Below are 5,979 nucleotides of genomic sequence, written 5' to 3' on the forward strand. Positions count from 1 at the left end.
TTGTGGACCAGGGGAAGGAAAATAGGAGGAGGAGGAGGAGGAGGAGGAGGAGGAGGAGGAGGAGGAGGAAGAACATTGCGGGGTCCTTGGTGCTCTTTGATCTTGGTTGTTTTCTTCCAGATGTTTCATTACCCAACCAAGTAACATCATCAGCGCTGATGATGTTACGTAGTTTGGTTAATGAAACATCTGGAAAAAGATGTCCCCAAGCTCAGAGAACACCAAAGACCTCTCCTTATCCGGTATCTGGCAAAACTCACTGGCCATTACAATCTTGGCTGGCCGAGTGCTTCCTTCAATTCTAGAACCGTTCCCAAAGCTTGCCCATTATAGGACACATTTCCACCTTGGTGCGTGTTTGGATGCAAATATCGGAAGTGTAGACTAGTAGGCCATGCCTTCTTCTGTGCGGTCATTCTTCAACACCACCCAGATAGATATATAGGTGGAGAACGTGGCTTCTGCTGCAAGGCTGCCAAAGGGATTAAGAAAAGAGTTTTTAATCTCCCTCTTCCCGCCCCTTTACGGTCTTGTCCTATACCTGCCCACTAGATGATCAATATTTCCCATCCCTGTCTGGAAATGAGAGACACATCTCGGACGCAAACCTCTTAGCTTGGAATCCAGAGGTGGCCTCAGATCGTGCCTTCAATATTCATCAGCAACGTAACCAAAATCTAGTTATTTCATTTGTGGGTGTTTCTGACTGTTTGGGGAGGGCTTTTTTTTTTAAGGGTGATGATAGGAATGGAGGGAGAGGTTTAATCCTCACAGGAAATCCCTGCAAAGACAGATGGGACTCTGTTCCTTCCTGGTGGAAAGAAAAACAAAGAGAATGGATAGCCTGATTGGCCTGGAGCCACCACGGATAGATGGTGTTATCGGGAGGCTTTTAAACGCACGCCCCCGCTGCGTTTCATTCCCTTGCGGAGACGTGGTTGTGAAAAGGCCACCAGAGAGAGGAAGTTTCCTACACTTGTGAAGGAACGCCACTCTCGCTGTTGTTCCTCGGGGAAGGCAGGTGCAAGAGAAAAGCGAACCCTTTATTAAATCCCTTGTGCCTGGCTGGACTGACTTTGGAAGTTTCCTGGCTTGGTTTCGCTCCAAATCAATCTCGGGTTTTTTGTGAAGCCTACAGCTGACTCGGTTCAGCTGTTCTTTTGGCACACTTTCTGCCTGTGACCCAGTTAAGAGCATCTGCAAATACAGCTGCTGTGTGTACGTGTGCGTGCAAACACACGCTCTTTTTTTTTTTTGAACTTTTTTTTTATGGAAAAGTTTTATAAAAGTTACAAAAAAATCCCCCAAACCAAGCCACCCTAAACCCCCTCCCCTCTCCCTCCCCCACTTCCCAGAGCTGAGTACAGGGTTACAAATATAGTAATCATAATCTAACTAACATTAACCAACTATATAAATAACCAAGTTCACAATGCGCTTTAACTCCCCTTTAACATAAATACAAGCAAAATAACAGTATACATAATAATAATAATAATAAAAACAGAAACAAATTAAAATCCAAATTATTAAACAATACAATATCCAAGTTATTAAACAATACCAGTAATAATAATAATAATAATAATAATAATAATAATAATAATAATAATAATAATAATAATAATAATACCACCATATAGTTAAAACTAATAAAAATTCCACTATAATAAACTATTAATAATAATAACAATCTAAAATTTACTCATAGGCTCTTTTTTTTAAAAATCCCATTTATATCCCGCCCTTCTCCGAAGACTCAGGGCGGCTGACAATCTAAGAAGCACAAATCAATGTGCTTAGCAGTAGCCTTCATTCTATGTATATGCCTGCTTATTAGGGCTTTCACACACACCCCAAGAGGCATTATTACAAAGTCAGCTTAATTGCCCCCAACAATCTGGGTCCTCATTTTACCTACCTGGGAAGGATGGAAGGCTGAGTCAACCTTGAGCCTGGTGGGACGCGAACCTGCACTAATTGTAGGCAGCTGATGTTACTTAAGGAGGCATTAGCCCACTGCTCCACCAAGGCTCTCTTGAGGGGCTCCTCCCAACCCATGGGTGGCTTCAGCTAGAGAAAGCTCAGTGGCTTCAAAGTTCGGCAGTGTAAACCACAGAGAGGTGGAAGAAAGCAAACAAACAAAAAAACACACAACAGCTTCTTTGTCCCAGTGATGGGACCTGAGTTGAAGAATTTTTTTGCTCCCCCTTATTTGAAAGTTCCTTGTCATCTTTGCAAGCCAACTGCTCATCGTCTGAGAGGATGGAAAGGAAAATAATGTTCTCGTACACTAGACCCGCCTGGGAAATGTTTTCATTATCTAATGAAGACCACAATGTAAAAAAAGAAAGAAAAAAAAGAGACATTGAGACACTAGAAAGAGTGCAGAGAAGAGCAACAAAGAGGATTAGGGCACTGGAGGCTAAAACGTATAAAGAACGGTTGCTGGAACTGGGTATGTCTAGTTGAAGAAGAGAAGAAATTCCCTTGCCAACATAGCCTTTGTTGAGAATTGTGGTGGGGCTGGAATTTCCACCCATCTGGAAATTGCCCATCTGATTGCATTAGCTTTTTTTTTCCAATTGTTAAGACTTACAGATCGCATGTCCCCAGTTTAGACTGGAGGCTAAAACATATAGGGAATTGGGTATGTGTAGTTTAACAAAGAGAAGGACTAGGGGTGACATGATAGCAGCCTTCCAATATCTCCGGGGCTGCCACAAAGAAGAGGGAGTCAAGCTTCTCCAAAGCACCTGAAGGCAGGACAAGAAGCAACGGATGGAAACTAACCAAGGAGAGAAGCAACCTGGAACTAAGGAGAAACTTCCTGACAGTTAGAACAATTAACCAGTGGAACAACCTGCCTCCAGAAGCTGTGAATGCTCCAACACTGGAAATTTTTAAGAAGAGATTGGACAACCATTTGTCTGAAATGGTGTAGGGTTTCCTGCCCAGGGAAGGGAGGTTGAACTAGAAGATCTCCAAGGCCCCTTCCAACTCTGTTATTCTGTTCTGTTCTAATGAAAAGGAGAGGGGGAGAGACCTAATTGGCATCTTAAAATGTGCGTGCGCTAAGAAAACATGTCGAAAAAAACTCAAAAATTAAAATATATCCTGCTGTGCTTCCTAAGGCTCATTAGACTCCAGAGAGCCTGCAAACTTTGCTTTGGAATGAGGACTCAAAAATAAAATCTCTCCACAATCCTAGAACCTCTTTAATAAGGAACGACTGCAAAATGATGTGCAGGAGCAGGTGTGTGTGTGTGTGTGTGTGTGTGTGTGTGTGTGTGTGAGAGAGAGAGAGAGAGAGAGAGAGAGAAGTGATGTCACGTGAACGAATGTGTCGATATTTGTGCAATGGAGTTTGTGAATATCAGAGTGGCTTCTCAGCCCATTCGTGGTTGTGATCCTGCACAAGTTTAGGTTACACGCAGTCCTCGACGTAGCAACATTTGCCAAGTGACCCTTTGAACTTACAATAGGTAAAGGTAAAGGTTCCCCCGCACATGCGTGCAAGTCGTTTCCGACTCTAGGGGCCGGTGCTCATCTCCGTTTCAAAGCCGAAGAGCCAGCGCTTGTCCGAGGACGTCTCCGTGGTCATGTGGCCGGCATGACTAGACGCCAAAGGCGCACGGAACGCTGTTACCTTCCCACCGGAGTGGTCCCTATTTTTCTACTTGCGTTTTTACGTGCTTTCGAACTGCTAGGTTGGCAGAAGCTGGGACGAGTAACAGGCGCTCACTCTGTTATGCGGCACTCGGGATTTGACCCGCCAAACTGCCGACCTTCTGATCGACAAGCTCAGCGTCCTAACCCACTGAGCCACCACGTCCCTTTTGAACTTACAATAGCACTGGGGGAAAAAGGGCTTTTTACACTTACGACCGTCTCGGTGTCCTCACAGTCAGAAGATTGGCACCTGACATGCATCCCAGAGTCAGGTCATTGAAGTATGCAAACTTCCCAGTCAATTCCCAACAAGCAAAGTCAGTGGGGGATCCCGGATTCATTTAATGACTGCATGATTCACTTAAATGACTGCCAAAAAAAGTTAGTAAAATCTGGCTCAATTCACTCAATAGCCACTTTGCTTAGCTAAAGAAATTCTGGTCCCCATTCTGCTCATACATTGAGGGCTAACCTAATACTATAATAATAACAATAACAACAATAACAATAATAATAGAGTTGGAAGGGACCTTGCAGGTCTTCTATCCCCTGCTCTGGTAGGAAACCCTATACCATTTCAGACCAATGGCTGTCCAGTCTCTTCTTAAAAACCTCCAGTGTTGGGAGCATTCCCCACTTCTGGAGGCAGGTTGTTCCACTGGTTAATTGTTCGAACTGTCAGGAAGTTTCTCCTTAGTTCTGGGTTGCTTCTCTCCTTGATTAGTTTCCATAATTAGTTTCCATGATGATGATGATGATGATGATAAGGAGAAGAAGAAGAAGAAGAAGAAGAAGAAGAAGAAGAAGAAGAAGAAGAAGAAGAAGAAGAAGAAGAAGAAGAAGAAGAAGAAGAAGAAGAAGAAGAAGTTGGAAGGGACCTTGGAGGTCATCTAGTCCAACCCCCTGCTCAGGCAGGAAACCCTATACCATTTCAGACCAATGGCTGTCCAGTCTCTTCTTAAAAACCTCCAGTGTTGGGAGCATTCCCCACTTCTGGAGGCAGGTTGTTCCACTGGTTAATTGTTCGAACTGTCAGGAAGTTTCTCCTTAGTTCTGGGTTGCTTCTCTCCTTGATTAGTTTCCATAATTAGTTTCCATGATGATGATGATGATGATGATAAGGAGAAGAAGAAGAAGAAGAAGAAGAAGAAGAAGAAGAAGAAGAAGAAGAAGAAGAAGAAGAAGAAGAAGAAGAAGAAGTTGGAAGGGACCTTGGAGGTCATCTAGTCCAACCCCCTGCTCAGGCAGGAAACCCTATACCATTTCAGACCAATGGCTGTCCAGTCTCTTCTTAAAAACCTCCAGTGTTGGGAGCATTCCCCACTTCTGGAGGCAGGCTGTTCCACTGGTTAATTGTTCTAACTGTCAGGAAGTTTCTCCTTAGTTCTGGGTTGCTTCTCTCCTTGATTAGTTTCCATAATTAGTTTCCATGATGATGATGATGATGATGATGATGATAAGGAGAAGAAGAAGAAGAAGAAGAAGAAGAAGAAGAAGAAGAAGAAGAAGTTGGAAGGGACCTTGGAGGTCATCTAGTCCAACCCCCTGCTCAGGCAGGAAACCCTATACCATTTCAGACCAATGGCTGTCCAGTCTCTTCTTAAAAACCTCCAGTGTTGGGAGCATTCCCCACTTCTGGAGGCAGGCTGTTCCACTGGTTAATTGTTCTAACTGTCAGGAAGTTTCTCCTTAGTTCTGGGTTGCTTCTCTCCTTGATTAGTTTCCATAATTAGTTTCCATGATGATGATGATGATGATGATGATGATAAGGAGAAGAAGAAGAAGAAGAAGAAGAAGAAGAAGAAGAAGAAGAAGAAGAAGAAGTTGGAAGGGACCTTGGAGGTCATCTAGTCCAACCCCCTGCTCAGGCAGGAAACCCTATACCATTTCAGACCAATGGCTGTCCAGTCTCTTCTTAAAAACTTCCAGTGTTGGAGCATTCACCACTTCTGGAGGCAGGTTGTTCCACTGCTTAATTGTTCTAACTGTCAGGAAGTTTCTCCTTAGTTCTAGGTTGCTTCTCTCCTTGACTAGTTTCCATCTGTTGCTTCTTGTCCTGCCTTCAGGGGCTTTGGAGAACAGCTTGACTCCCTCTTCTTTGGGGCAGCCCCTGAGATATTGGAAGACTGCTATCATGTCACCTCTCATCCTTCTCTCCATTAAAGTAGACCCAATATTTGGTTTCCCCTTCTTATAATTTTAATGGCTTTTTTTATCAGAAGGAAAGTGGACATAAAGATGGGAAAAGGAGAACGTATGTATTATTGGGGTTCATCGCACAGCCAGATTTTCAGACCGGATCTGGCA

The sequence above is a fragment of the Vipera ursinii genome, assembly GCF_947247035.1.
Source record: "Vipera ursinii genome assembly, chromosome: 5".
Classification (NCBI taxonomy): Eukaryota; Metazoa; Chordata; class Lepidosauria; order Squamata; family Viperidae; genus Vipera; species Vipera ursinii.